This window comes from Camellia sinensis, chromosome 9 (genome assembly GCF_055761805.1).
Source record: "Camellia sinensis isolate YWXY chromosome 9, ASM5576180v1, whole genome shotgun sequence".
NCBI lineage: Eukaryota > Viridiplantae > Streptophyta > Magnoliopsida > Ericales > Theaceae > Camellia > Camellia sinensis.
Window position 1 is genome coordinate 196,853,129 of NC_138969.1, and position 14,766 is coordinate 196,867,894.

Here is a 14,766-nt window from a genome sequence, read left to right on the forward strand (position 1 = left end):
AAATGGATATAACATAATTAATACGCTTTCATATATCAGAGTTCGTATTACAAAAGGTATTACATGCATTATACATTCATAAACGTTCATCTTGAATCTACAGCATGTAATACAAGTTAATAACAACAAAATAAATACTCCACAGGCTTACATCTTTCCAAGTTATCACTTGGTTATAACAAACGAGAGAGTCACAAGCTTTATACATTTAAAGCCCTCGGCTTGAATAAACACTTAGACACAAAAATGACAAAATAGAGCCTTCAGCTCCTAAGTCCTCCTAAGTCCTCCCAAGCTATGTCCTTGGAGGAAGCATATCACCTGTACCTGAAAATATTCTCCCATGTAGGGTGAGCCAAAACCCAATAGAGATAAATTAACACAATATATGAGATTAACTAAGATATAAGTGTCAAATAAATATTCAATGTTCATGACCGACTTACATTCTTTCCATAACTACTTAGTATTGATATTCACATCTCAATCTATTTCCATTTTTTCATTTCAAACCAATTTATAGACATAGTTCCTTGTTATCTAGACAACCCCATATGAGACTACAACTTATTGGTTCACAATTCAACAACAACCGTTATTCAAACACTTTAATTTCTGTCATTTTACGGAATTCACATGCGAGGGAATCGACACCCATAAATATAAGGTTTCGGGACTTTCACCCTAGACACTCTAGCCAACTTTATTTTAAATGGAGTCCATCCCCTATCTCCTCCCAAACAATGGAGTACATCCCTTATCTCCTCCCAAACAATAATACATATACAATGTATTTAAATGCATTGTCATATACAATGACTATCCATAACACATATCCAATAGTTTAATCAAACCGTCATATTCAATGACATAATTTATATGATTAGTCAATTCACCTAATCCTCATGCAATTTTTACAACAATCATAACTATCATCCACTGATTGCCCAAAGCAAATATTTCTAAACAGATATATAATCTTTTAAACAGATAATTTATCAAATTTTCATAAGTGAGTGATTTAACAAATCCAACTACACCATTCATTTACATGTCCTCCCAATTTCACATTTCGCATATCAATTTCATTATTTATACAAAATAATTATCCGACACAAATTAGGGCAAATTTTTCCCTTTTCAAATATCAACCCCAAGGTCAAATTTCACCATTTAACACAAAAGAGTTTCATATTCAAATCCCCACATTCATTTTGCAAACCAACATGGAAAACCCATTTTTTAATTTGAATCCAAACCCTAGTTTATCCAAAATCACTCCCAAATCCCATCATCTATACATAACAATTAATATCTAGGTTAAAAGCCATATTAAGGTGTAGAATATCCCTAGCTCAAGAGTAGAAGCCCAAAGAAGAAGAAAAAAAACTTCAAAAATGCACAAAACCAAGCTTTGTTCGGATGGAATGGAAACCCACAAGATGTTCCACCTTTTTCACAAAGAAAGTAGGGTAAAGATGCTTAGATCTTGGAGTGTTTGTAGAGAGAAGTCAAGTTTTAGAGAGAGAATGAGCCGATTTAGGGTTTTAGAAGAAAAGAAATCAAAAAGTGATATAAAACTGCTCTGTTGTGAACTGATATACGCAAGGCTCACTCGAGTGAAGGAGTTGTCACTCGAGCGACCAGACACAATAAGTGCCTCGCTCGAGCGCAAAAAGTGTCGTTTGAGCGCAGAATACATACCTTCAGAAGTTTTACAAACGCACACCGTCGCTCGAGCACAAGAAGTCTCGCTCGAGCGAAGAACTTTACTTTCCCAGAAATTCTACAAGTCGGGAAAAAATACTGGGAACACCCAAAGCTCACTCGAGCGAAGAAGTAAATTCCACAAGGCTCGCTCGAGCGCAAGAAGCCTCGCTCGAGCGAAGAAGCAAATTTCTGGACAACAACAACTTGAACAACTAGCAACTAACCTGCTCCGAACATGCCCAAGACATTCTAATACTCAAACCCAAAGACAAAAGAGGAAAAACAAAACATGGAGAACAATATTAAACTACGAAACCCGAGTCTTGAATACAATGAAGATCGGGTCAAAACCGGGATCGCTATATATACGGGACAGAAATTTTAAACCTTTATACACATATTCGTGACGTCATATTGCAGTAGTCTTACATCACATTCATTACAGATATAGCTAAAAAGGGACTTAGCCCGGTATACAGATAACAAAAAACTTGTTTACAACCCAAAAGAAAACAAAGCTTTTACGTTCACAAAACATGACCATAAGACGTATGGAATCTCCTCGGGAGGCACAAAGGCTGGCTGACAAAAACTCTCTAGGCAATCATCACTGACCCTGGCCACGCGCCTGATCACTTACATACATAAATAATAGAGTGAGCGGAAGCCTAATAAATAATAACAAAGTAAAGAGTTTAATGAATGATGTCCATCTCAGAGTTAGAAATCAGAGTTAATATCAGAAACAGATTCTTATGCATATTCAGATTTCAAATTTGAAACAGATTAAGATTCAGGTACTTATCCAGAAATCATAAACAGTTATAGGTGGTACATCCACTAGCTATCATATCAACTTGGTCTTGAGGCCCACATATATAATCAGTACCGACGACCATCAAGGTCCATATCTTGCACGCAAGTAGCCATGGTATTGTTACCCCTAGACAAGGGCCATATGAATATAGGCCTCGGTATTATTACTCCCGGGCAAAGGCCACGTGAATATAGGCCTCAGTATTGTTACCCCTGGGCAAGGGCCATATGAATATAAGCTACGGTATTGTTACCCCTGGGCGAGGGCCACATGCATATTAACCACAGTATGTTTACCCTCGGGCGAGGGCCACGTGAACCATGGATGCCACAACTATATTTCAAAAAAATGGATATTCATTCATGTTTCATAAAATAGCATTTTAGAGAATAGATCATATCATATCATTCAGAAAATACTTATTATTAAACATAGCTTTACAGAGTTATTACTCACAGATGGCTCCAAAGCAAACATACAGAGTAGACAGATCAGATAACTTGCGGCGCGTGACCTACAGAAATACAGAACAAATACGTACAAAATTACACACCCGGAATCATTAACTTAGTTCTTTTTTATATTAGTGTGTTCTACCTCTTTTCTTCATTATTCCATCTTAATTAGGGCTTAAGAATGCCTAGGATACAATGAGGATGCTAAAATGTACTTGAAAACTCTTAATGAAAATTGCTGGAAACAGGGGTTCCGCTCGAGCGGGCTTGCAAAAGATAAGTGGTTGCTCGAGCGCAACTCCTTCCACTCAAGCAGACTATAAACTTCTGCGAAAATACTGGTTGGGTGAATTTCATGCCCGACGAACACTCGATGGTCGCTCGAGCGTGAGACTCAACGCTTGAGCTCAACTCTTGTCGCTCAAGCGGTTTACAAGACATGTGAACTTCTAGGAGCATGCTTCATGCTTAAGTGGACTTTTGGTCGCTCGAGCGAAGATGCAGAAACCAAGGTGGCCACTTGAGCGTATGATCTGTCGCTCAAGCATAGAGGTCGAATTCTGGACTTTCCAAATTCACCTCCAAGCTTCCAAACTCAGCTTCAAAGCTATAAAACTCGTCCTTTTGGGCCAAATAATTGCGAAAACAAATTTAAACTTGGAAAACATTGGGAATTCAAGATTATTTCATGAAATTAAGGCCTAATAGCATGCCAAATGTTCAAAACTAAGCTCAATGCTTTGAAAAACATAACATGCATGTATTGTTTTGACTTCAAAACTTTCAAACATGATCAATTGGTATGAAATGGTATTAATCAAGATGAATTCTAAAAATAAAGGTAAGATGAACACATGCATGAGAGAATTCTCTGAAATCAAACTCAAATTGTGTTCAAATGGACATACATGCATGAGATGTTCTTCTTTTCTACCTCTTAGTTCAATTCTTGCTTAACTTAGCTCACTTCTCTTGAATTCATGTATGGAATGACTTAAACTCAAACCTAGAGGTTGAATTTTCACCTTAGATGTTCAATTATGCTCTAGAGTGTTAAAATCTTCCAAATTCTCTTCCAATGCTAAGCAATCCCTCTATTTCCTTCCTTGTTTGATGAATTCAAATTCTCAAGCTTTCCTATCCCTCTCTTCTCATGTTTGATCTTAAGGTAACAAAATCAGAGTGTGTAAAGTATAGCCAAGGGTCCACTTATGCCTTATATAGGTTTGATTAGAGAATTGATTAATTAGGCTTGAATGAACATTAATTATTCTAATTTAATCGTTCTGAACCGAATTTTAATTCAACCTATCATAAAATTCTAAAAATTCTAATTAACACGAAAATCAAGTCAATTTTGTGATCGGATGCTGTTAAGGCCTTCAATTCGCAGAATAGAACAAAATCATAGACAAATATTCTTACACAGAACAGATAAAAACTCATTTAACACATAACACATGTAATGAATGAAAAATTTTACTTATTAGGCATAATTAATCATGGATTAACGTTAATCAGAGGTCGGGGTTATTATAGTCTCCCTCCTTTAAAGAGTTTGGTCCTCCAAACTCAAATTACCTTCATTATGAAAGAAAACCAAGTCTAAAGGGAACAAATCTGGATATCTTCTCATCATATCTTCCTCTGTTTCCCAGGTTGCATAGGTCTCTCTATGGTTTTGCTAATCAACCTTTAGTAGTGAAATTTCCTTGTTCCTCAGTCTTTTGACTCTTCGGTTAACAATTTGGATCGGCTGCTCCTCATACGTATAATCATCTTTTAGAAGCGCATGAGTCAGTTCAATCACATGTAGTAGATCTCTCAAATAATTTCGAAGCATAGAAACATGAAAAACATTGTGCATATGTTCCATGACCGGCGGTAAGGCTACTTGATATGTCACTGGGTTGATCTTCTCAAGAATTTCATATGGCCCAACATATCTCGGCGCCAATTTTTCTTTCACTCCAAACTGCATTTGCCCTTTCATACGAGTCACTTTGATAAACACGTGATCTTCTCTCTGTCTCGTCTTCGAACATCTGTACAACTTTTTTGGCGGCTTTGTGCAATTTTTAATCTTTGTTGAATCAATTTCACATTTTCAGTTGTTTTTTGTGCAAGTTCTGGTCCTAACAATGGTCTATCTCCTACCTCGGCCTAACAAATCAGAGAACGGCACTTCCTACCATATAAAGCTTCATAAAAAGCTTTGCCGATACTCGAATGGTAACTGTTGTTGTATACAAACTCAGCCAAAGGGAGGTAAGTCTCTCAATTCCCTTGGAAGTCCAACACACACATATGTAACATATCTTCCAAAGTTTGCATGGTTCGTTCTGTTTGGCCGTCTGTCTATGGGTGATAAGCACTGCTTAGCTTCAGTTCAGTTCCCAAAACCTATTGCAAACTTTGTCAAAACCTTGACGTGAACTTTGAATCTCTGTCAGATACAATGGATACTGGCACACCATGTAATCTCATAATCTCATTCATATAAACATTGGCCAATTTGTCCACATTGTTAATAGATTTAACAGGCAGAAAATGGGCAGACTTAGTTAAATGATCAATAATAACCCAAATAGAATCCATACCTCGAGAGAAGCAAGACAGTCCAATAATAAAATCCATGGTAATATGCTCCCATTTCTATTCTGGTATTGGAAGTGGCTGAAGCAATCCAACGGGTCATTGATGTTCGGCTTTAACTTGCTGGCAGTGCAACCATCTAGTCACAAAGTCAGTAATGTTTTTCTTCATTCCAGGCCACTAGAAGTTCTGTCTCAAATCATGATACATCTTTGTGTTCCTCGGATGCATAGCAAATTTGGAATTATGGGCTTCAGTCATAACCCATTTTCTCAAATCACAATAATCTGGTACACAAAGGCGATTCTGTAATTTCAACACATTATTGTTGAGCACAAATCCCGGTCTCGGTTTTAAGTCAATTTCATCCACAATTTTTTTCAGAAATGCATCTTGCAGTTGCTTATCTCTTATCTCTTCAATAACTGCGGGTTGCGCAGAAAGATCGGCTAGAATTCCACCTTGTTTACGCAAAACCACTTCAATTTCATTTCATTCCAATTCACACAACAATTTTCTCTGACCAGTGAGCAAACATGATAGATTCCCAATAGATTTTCTACTCAATTCATCTGCAACGATATTTGCTTTCCCTGGATAATACAGAATTTCGCAAGTCATAGTCCTTGATTAATTCCAGCCATCTTCTCTGCCTCATGTTCAGCTCCTTTTAGGTGAAGAAATATTATATACTTCACAAGTTACTCCATACAAATAATGACACTAGATTTTCAAAGCAAACACCACGGCTGCCAGTTCAAGATCATTAGTCGGGTAGTTCTTTTCATGAGGACGGTGTTGCCGAGAGGCATAAGCAATTACCTTCATATTCTGCATTAGCATATAACCCAAACCTTTGTAGGAAGCATCACTGTAAATCTAAAACCCATAAGTTCTGTTAGGTAAGGTTAGAATTGGTGCAGTTACCAGTCTAGTTTTCAATTCTTGGAAGGCTGACTCCCATTGATCATTCCAATCAAATGGTGCATTTTTCTGTGCCAACTGTGTCAATGGCATAGCAAGCTTTGAAAAATCTTTCACAAATCTGCAATTCTAACCTGCAAGCCCCAGAAAAAATCTAACTTCTGACACAATGGTTGGTCTTGGCCAATCTACAATGGCTTCGATTTTCTGCGGGTCAACAGAGATACCATCCTTGTTGATTACATGTCCCAGAAATGCCACACTGTCAAGCCAAAATTCACATTTGAAAAATTTTGCATATAGCTTCTTTTCTCTTAAAGTCTGTAACACAGTTCTCAAGTGATTCTCATGATCTTTCCTGTTTTTGGAGTAAATCAAAATATCGTCAATAAATACAACAACAAATTCATCTAGATATTTTTTAAACACCCTGTTCATAAGGTCCATAAAGGCAGCAGGTGCATTAGTCACCCCAAATGTCATTACCAAAAATTCATAGTGTTCGTATCTAGTTCTGAATGCAGTTTTCTCTACATCTTCTGCTTTAACTTTTAATTGGTGATACCCAGATCTAAGATCTATCTTGGAGAACACTTGCGCTCCCTGAAGTTAGTCAAATAGATCATCTATTTGAGGTAATGGATATTTGTTCTTCACAGTTACCGTGTTCAGCTCACGATAGTCAATACACAACCTCAAGGACCCGTCTTTCTTTTTGAAAAACAACACTGGAGCACCCCAAGATGACATGCTCGGACGAATAAATTTCTTGTCTAAGAGTTCTTGGAGTTAAACTTTCAACTCTTTCAGTTCAGAAGTTGACATTCTATATGGGGTTTTGGAAATTAGTTGTGTTCCGGATATAACATCGATAGTAAACTCAATTTCCTTATCAATTAAATCTCCGGGCAATCCAGTTGAAAATACATCAGGAAATTCATTTACTATAGGGGTGTTCTCTACAGCGGGATTATCAGAAGTCACAGTCAAAACATAACACATATACCCTCTACATTCATTCCTAAGCAATTTAGCAGCTTTTTATAGCAGAAATCAAGTATGGGGGAGGGACCACCCCATTCCCAATGAACACAAACTCAGGTAACCCTGGCGGATGAAATATAACAGACTTATTCACACAGTCAATAGTTGCACAGTACTTCGTTAACTAGTCCATACCCAATATGCAGTCAAAATGATCAATTCCCAAAGGCAATAAATCAACATACAACATCACATCACCAATCACAATGTCACATGTCAGATACACATACGCACATATCGTAAAGCCCCCAGATGGTGTAGATACATATAATAAATAATTCATGGATTCTAAGGGTCTAGTTAATTTTCGAGAAAAAGCATGCGATACAAATGAATACGTGGAACCAGAATCAATCAGTACACAGACATTCTATACATCCCCAGGAACCAATGCAAACACTCTCCCTTGCCATAGTGTTTCATTTCCAGTGCTGCCCTTGGCATTAGTTCTCGCATTTGACCTTGTTACAGAAGTAGACTCGGCTGAACTTGCCGCAGGACGGTTAACATCATCGGATCTCAGCGGACAATCCCTAACCATGTGGCTAGCCTTGCCACACCAAAAAAACGCACCTGATACAACGTTAACACGCACCTCTATGCTTTATTCCGCAGTCGGGATAGTTTAGAATCGAGCCACTATTTTGACTAGAGCTACTAGAGGATCTTGTATTCTGCCTTTTTGGAATGACCGAACTTTCTTGAAATTCAATCCAAACCTTTTACTTCTCCATTCTGTGGTTAGTGCCTTGGCTTGTTTTATTGCTGCTAGGGTGGCTTCCGCCATTATTGCTCTATCCAAAACTTCCACATAGGTAGGCAACTTCAAGACGCTTACTCGATCAAACACTTCCAAATCTAAGCCGCCTTCAAATTTTTGCGCCTTTTTGTAATTTGTAGCCACCATGTGTGGGGCAAACCGAGCCAACTCAATGTATTTGGCTTTATACTCGACCATGGACATCCTACCCTGCTTAAGTTCTTGAAACTCTGACACTTTCTGATCTCAATATCTCATTGAATTGGGTCCATGTCATGTCCCCATTGTTATTTCAAACTAACAACCACTATCTTCGGACTTCATCCTTTAAGGTATAGGTGGCCAAGAGTACTTTCTACGTCACGGCTTAAGGAAACTGTAATAACTCGAAAATTTAAATAGTCCTTTAAATCTTATATTAGTATTATTTAATTATAAATGATTTCAAAAAAATAATTTTAACTTTATATTATTATTCGATATTATTTTCTGAGTTTTATGGTATTTTTATTATATTTTTCTCTATATTTTTCCTGAATCAAAATACACTGAAATATAACATTTTCTGTACAACTACGATGTGTGGCCTCCAAGTCGCTTGCTGCCTACGCCTTGTCACCTATATATATAAGGATAGACAGCATGTCCCATTAACACTCTTAGTCTCTCTCTCTCTCTCTCTCTCTCTCTCTCTCTCTCTCTCTGCCTCTAAGTGTTTTTTTTTTATATATAAAACTTTGAGTTTAGTTTGGAGTATCTACTAAGTCGTAGTGAGTGAAAGATAAAAGTTGGAATTAAAGTTAAGGTGAGTTATATTATACCTTGAGTTACCATAATATATTTTACGTATGTTTTTACTTACCATACTTTATTTTATACAAGTTATATTTTATGAGTTATATTAATACAAGTTATGTTTTATAAATATTTCAATTACGTGAACTAATTCTGAACTCTATTTGTTTAAAATAAAACCCATGGATATGTTTGTTTGTATTTTAAAGAATATTTGACTATGACCTTATATACAATTATGTTTTGTAAGTACCACCACGGGAGTCCCACACCTTGAGGGACTTAAATAACCATTGACATCTGTTTGGTCACTTTATGGCCCTCTGTTATCATAGATCTATTGGCCTCTATTCCGTTTGGAGCAAAGTGTTGTGCGGAGATAAGTACTACACTATTGTGGGAGTCACCTCTATAATCCGTACGAGTCACCTCTTGAATCCGTATCTCTGTTCTGACTGTCACTCTTGTGACCTTTGTTCCGTTCTGTTCAATACCGTGGTTATGATTATATATTTATATAATCTCAGTTTTGCTACTTAAATGATTATTTGTTCAGACTAAGTTATCTTAAATATCTTAGTTACATAACTATCCATGGTTATTTTGTGTCCCTATACTCTTGGCATAATATTTCTCACTCTGCCATGTGCTTATAGCTGTTTACCAATTTTCAGGAAACAATACAATTTAGAAATAGGTTTTGAAAAATCTTAGACGTGGAGCTACGGAATAGACACACACAACACTTTTATGATATTTTCTATGTAAATATCGACCTTTTTGGTCAATAAATTTTGTTATAAAAATAGAAGCTCCAATGATTATTTTGGTACCCTCACTTGAGTATTATTTTCGCTCATGTTTATTAATTTGTTCAAGAATTAGCCAGAGGTAACTTCAGGTACTGGCCATCACGATACTTAACCCTTGCATACGGGGAACGGGTCATAACAGAGACACTTCAAATAACTTTTCCATTTCGAGCAACCATGTTTCTTCCTTTAAGGGTTCAATACCACCCAAGAAAGTTGGCAGTTTCATCTTCATAAACTTCTGGGTCAAATTGATTATATCATTGTTATTTGGCTCATTTTGTGCTGGTGGAGGGGGCAAAGGTTCTGGCCTCTGTTGTTGAGTCATTGTTTCAATTAAAGCTGCAAGCATTTGCTCCATGCAGCCCTCAGATGATTCGGCTACTCCATCATTTCTTGTATTCTCCATTTGCTATAGGTAAATAGAGCACTATAAACATAGGCAAATAGTCCTTTTCATAACATTCAGATCATTTGTTTCAATTTCATGTGTTCATGTTCTGATATAGTTTCTCACGCACATAAATTAATACACACTCACGCATGCAGATGGAATGTCCCTAACTCTCACTAGGACATCCTATAGCTCATATGGACTCGTGTGCACGATATAACCCGTGCTCTGATACCACTCTGTCACGATCCAAACCCGCTCTTATAGGTTCAGCGTCGTAACCGGCCAGTAATCCTTGGATTACCAAAGGCTTTTGAACAGAATAACTTATAATTAGGGGCAGCGAAAGCGAATATAGAAACATACATAGTCTATTGAGCTGTGGAGACGTATATGGGATATAAATTTTAAACCTTTATACATATATTCGTGATGTCATATTGTAGTAGTCTCACGTCACATTTATCAGATATAACTAAAAAGGGACTTAGCCCAATATACAGATAACAGAAAACTTGTTCATAACCCAAAAGAAAACAAAGCCTTTACGTTCACAAATCATGACCATAAGACGTATGGAACCTTCTTGGGAGGCACAAAGGCTGGCTTACAAAAACTCTCTAGGCGGTTATCACTGAGTCTGGCCACGCGCTTGATCACCTACTTACATAAATAATAGAGCGAGCGGAAGCCCAGTGAATAATAACAAAGTAAAGAGTTTAATGAATTATGTCCATCTTAGAGTTTGAAATCAGAGTTTATATCAGAAACAGATTCTTATGCATATTCAGATTTCAAATCAGAAACAGATTTAGATTCACGTACTTATCCAGAAATCATAAACAGTTATAGGTGGAACATCCATTAGCTATCATATCAACTTGGTCTTGAGACCCATATGTATAGTCGGCACCGACAACCATAAAGGTCCATATCTTGCGCCCAAGTAGCCATGGTATTGTTAGCTCTAGGTGAGGACCACATGAATATAGGCCTCGATATTGTTACCCCCGAGCAAGGCCACGTGAATATAGGCCTCGATTTTGTTACCCCCGGGCAAGAGCCACATGAATATAAGCCATGATATTGTTACTCCCGGGTGAGGGCTACGTGTATATTAGCAACATTATTGTTACCCCCAGGCGAGGGCCACGTGAACCATGGATGCCACAACTATATTTCAGAAAAATGGACATTCATTCATGTTTCATAAAATAGCATTTCAGATAACAGATCATATCATATCAATCAGAAAATATTTATAATTAAACATAGTTTTACAGACTTATTACTCATAGATAGCTCCAAAGCAAGCAGGCAGAGTAGACAGATCAGATAACTTGTGGCGCGTGACCTACACAGATACAGAACGATGTAGACACCCCATTTTTTACGGCCCTTACGACTTAGGCGTCATCGCTTGCACACCCCATGATGAGTCTATATGCTTGTCAAGTGCTCGAAGTCCTTAGCGGAATGTCACAGCTTTGAGCCTTTTAAACCCTACACCTATTGCCTTGTTTTTGGACCAAAACCCAGAGATTTTCAAGCTTACAACCTCTGGTAGCCTGCCAGCCACTGCTATAGGTTGCCGACCTTTGCTCCTAGTTACCAGCCACTGATGTGGCCTACGGGCCACCATTAATGGCATGCCGGCCACCAATGTGTTTTGTAGATATTTTGTGATAGTTATGCCAACTATTTGCACAAATGCTTGCATTTGCTCCCACATGTATGGCTGGATGTTTTTTAGGAAGGTTCATGTTTCTTTATATATAGAGGACCTCCCCTCTTGCCATGGGGTTAGAAAAATTTTGGACCAAAATTTTTCCTCTCTCTCTTACAAATTTATTGACCTTTGCCTATACACTCTTCACCTTTGCCTGTACACTCTTAACCAAACCTCTCCATCTTTGAGCTGAGGTATCTTTGAGACTTGTTTGAGCTATTGAGGGCGTGTTTGCCTTGTTTTGTTTCCTAGAAAGTGATCTCCTTTTCAAAGGTATAAAGCTTTGCCTCTTTACTTGCTTTATTTACGTTTTTTCCTACTATTTTCCAACTGTTTTTGGGCGATAAAACTCTGTATTTTGGGGCTGAAACTTGGGTTTTAAGCCCAATAAAGGTTGAGGGGTGGTTCACCCTTCTTTACACATTGCTCTTAAGGCCTTTACCCTTGTGTTTCCCACCTTTACACTATCTTTTTTTGAGCTTTTAAACACTAACTTTCAGAGTTATTTCAGTGGCTAAAATCATGTTTTGAAGTCCAAAATTGGAGGGGTTAGCCTCCCCTCCTTATGTTTTGCTCACTAGCCTAGTAGATTAATGTTTTAGCTTATTATTCTAGCTATTTTTGTCTTAATTCCAACATGTTTTAGGACTTGTTTAGGGCTATTTTAGGACTGTTTCTAAGTGTTTGTTGCGTTTGAGCTTTGTTTTTCATACTTGTAGTGTAATTGTCCTCATAAACTTGGTGTTTTAGGCATTAGACACCATCTTATTTGAGTTGATAGTGTTTATTTATGGCTTTGAATACTTGTGATCACTCTTAATCACCTCTGCAACCCTTGAGTCTTTAGTCATTTCATACTCATTAGTGATGAAAACGGTTCAAGATTCATTGTCAACTATTTCCCTCGAGCTTACATGATACGGAGGTGGTTTTGAGAGTCTTGTTTTGTTGTATTCATTGAACTTGCACACTTGATTCATAAGCTATCATGCAATGAAATTGCATCCATTGGTGGTTTGTGAATTAAACTTACTACTCCTTTGAGCTATTCAAATGATAAGGAGAGGTAAATTGTGCAAACAAACCCTTGAGAATACACTGTCTCTGCTCTATTTGCTCTCTGTTGCAGTAGGACAACCCAATCAAAAGTGGCCGGCAAGCCATCATCAGTGGATGGCAGGCCCTCTGCCAGCCACTAGTGCAAAATCAAGCAGTGTCCTTTTGAAGCAGAACAGAGTTGGTATGGAGGTAGAAATCAATGCAAATGTTCTACTGTGCAACAGAGGCATTCAGCAGCAGAAACAGTGACTTTTTCGGGTGAAAACCGCATTCATGCATGAGCCCTCCATCGATCCTCGGGATCCGTGTTATAAGTATATTAGTGTTATGCTTAAAATAATGATTTTGTAAGTAATTAATTAGAATAGCTAATTCGTCTCGTGTTGTAATTATTTTAATTAGCTAGATTAGTTAATTAATTAATTTATTCGGTTTGTAATAATTAGTTAAGTAGTTCAACTAAATTATTCATTTGTTGTTATAATAGCTAGGTAATTAGTTAGCTAATTTATTCATTCGGACCCTCCTGTGTAAGGGCACAATGTTGTAATAATGTGTATGTCTTTCAACCCCACGTTTTTTTTCCTTTTATTTACTAGTTTATGATGGTTAGATTAGGGCATCACGTTTTGTTTAGCATTCCTATGTTTGCATTCACTTGTATTGCATGCACTAAGGCTTGGTTCATCATTCTAACTTGCATTGTTAGTTAAATACTTCTTTGAATACGTGCTTAGACCGCATGCTATCAAATTGATTCATTTACCATATTAGTAGTCGAGCCTATTTAGATTGCATATTGCATGTGTTACATTAGTCATATTGCATAAGTTATGATCATGCATTTTTCTAACTCATTGATCTTTTTTGCTTTAGCATGTCACATGTGCGTGATTGTTGCCATGTCTAGCATGCTTGCCATGAGGCTAAATGCTTAATTGATAAATTGCTTGAATGCCTGTGGATGAAGGCTAATTGCTTGAATTGAAAAATTTTGAGTAATGTTCATATGCGATCCCTTTTTCAAGTGGTACATATTCGACACAATTTTCAAAACAAACATGAATCGAGATGTTCCAATTCTTGCAAATTAGTCTGTACTTGTGTGTGTGCGTATCACATAGTAATGCTAGCCTAATAAATCGGAACAAAAGCAAATAAAGTGAATAACATTCATATCATGATTAGTAGAAGCCGATCTTTGATCAGGCGAGCGGGGGTGCTCAATTCATGACCTTCCCCTCTCGTACCTAAGTTCCCGAGCCAAGACAATCTTGGTGATCACGGACACGTGGCCTTTGGCACGAGTCATGGGTTTCCTAAATTTCCCAAAAATAAAACATTTAGGTGGCGACTCTGTATCTGGCAAAGCAATCCATTTTTGGCAATTTGATTCAAGATCGATTTTCTAAAAAATTTGTCGAATTTGGACTCTTTGGTGATTATCTATTTCACATTGCACCTGTGGAATCAGATTCAAAACCGCAAGAGTCCGATACTGTAGGGCTTATTCGTCTTCCGAAAGGGGGCATGAAAAGTCAAGCTACAAACGAATACGTATAGAATCACACACCCAGAATCATTAACTTAGTTCTTTCTTATATTGGTGTGTTCTACCTCTTTTCCTCATTATCCCATCTTAATTAGGGCTAAGGAATGCCTAGGACGCAAT